This window comes from Tympanuchus pallidicinctus, unplaced genomic scaffold (genome assembly GCF_026119805.1).
Source record: "Tympanuchus pallidicinctus isolate F22 unplaced genomic scaffold, pur_lepc_1.0 scaffold30, whole genome shotgun sequence".
NCBI classification, from domain to species: domain Eukaryota; kingdom Metazoa; phylum Chordata; class Aves; order Galliformes; family Phasianidae; genus Tympanuchus; species Tympanuchus pallidicinctus.
Genome location: NW_026294748.1, coordinates 4910724 through 4912428, shown reverse-complemented (window position 1 = coordinate 4912428; position 1705 = coordinate 4910724).

Sequence of the window (1705 nt, the reverse complement as noted above, 5' to 3'; positions counted from 1 at the left end):
GCAAAGAGAGAAACCAAAACCAAATATATATGTGTGTGTATATATATATATATTTAAATATGTATGTAATTGTTGGTGTGTACATATATATATAAATATATATATATATATGTAGACCTTGTGTATAAGCTGAAAGATTGGTCACTTTGTGCCTTTGGGAATCAGCCATCATGGGCCACGGTGGAACAAAGGCATCCAGTGTGAGCAGTGGCACATGTTTGCCTTCCCACAGAGAACGATGGAGGCCTGGGTGTATTTCCAGAGAAAACCATGTCCAGAAACCCCAGACAGCTCCTGGCAAATAAAGGAGAAAGCCAGGGCTCCTTTCCTGCAGAGGGAGGCGGATGTGTAGTGGTGCAGCTGTGTTGGAGGGTTCCGTGTGTTCGCTTGGCTTTATCCTTGCCTTTAAAAGTAGTGCAAATGGACTTGGCCTGGTCTTGGATCAGGGACAGCAAAGAAATGGGGAGCTCTGACAGCACCATTTCGACTTGTAACCAGCACTTATTTCTGTTAGGGATGGGCCCAACTTAAACATTTTGGGGGAAGAGTTCAGACACGTGGGTTTGCTTTGGCCCAATACAGAGACCAAAGCTTCTGAAGAGAGACTCATACCCAGGTCAGCACTCAGATTTCGTGTCTTATGGTTATTTGGGTGCCGTGTCTGTGAATTTGCAGTGATCCAGGATAAAACATCGAAGGAGATGAGGGTTTGGATTTGAGTCTGCTCCAAAAGCTTTGGAATGCTTGGATCTGGGATTTTCGCTTTGGGCCCACTTCTAATTTTTCTAGGGTTTTTAATGAACATTTAAATATTTCCAGGGTTTTGGGAGAAGGATGGATTTAAGAAGTTGCTGCGGAAAGTTTGCGTTTGTTTAAGATGTGTGCCAAGAATAGATGTGCATCATGTTTCCTAAAGTCTTGTTAAGGGTGCATTTTGCCCAAAGGCTGCAAGAGATGTATTAAGATAACCTTTATTTTTTAATTAAAACTGAAATATATAAACAAACCAGTTGTTGTTGTTTCTCTTTCAGAATGCTGGGCAGACTTTTCTGGGTCAGGTCGTTTGTTCTAACAAACCCTGGAGAACAGGGGTGTCATCCAACCTCCTGTAACCCTCCTGGGCAGGAGGCACTGTGCATGCTTCTTGCAGCACCTTGCTGAGGTAGGTGAGGGTGCTGCCCATGTCACCTTGTCACTGGGTGCAGGGCAATGTCTCAGGGTGTTGTTGTTGGTTTGTCACTTCCTCTGCTGCACATCTAGCTAATAAATGGGCATCTCTGACCCTGCCCTGTTTGGGGGGGAAGTGGGGAATAAGAATTCACACACATAGTTCTCACTTGACTCATCCAAGGAGTGTTATATGAGGAGAAAGGGTTTCTTTTTCCCCCATTTCTTGCTCAGTGATGTTTGGAAGACTCTTAATCCACCTCAGCATCAGCTCTGCATTTTAACACACATTTACATCAGTACTCCATGCATAGCAAAGCTCCCACTGACTTCAACCAGGAGCATTGCTGCACACACTGTGCAGTGCTGACTTAAAACACTGCAATCAACTTTGAACAGGCTTCTACAGATTTCAATGCATCTTAAGAAAAAAAAGAGAAAACATCCACCAGAATTGAGCAATGTTCTTTTTAAGAAACATAGAAAATCTCAGGCATGTTATACCATTTAGCATTTGTACCTGGAGGTAGAAATGGGA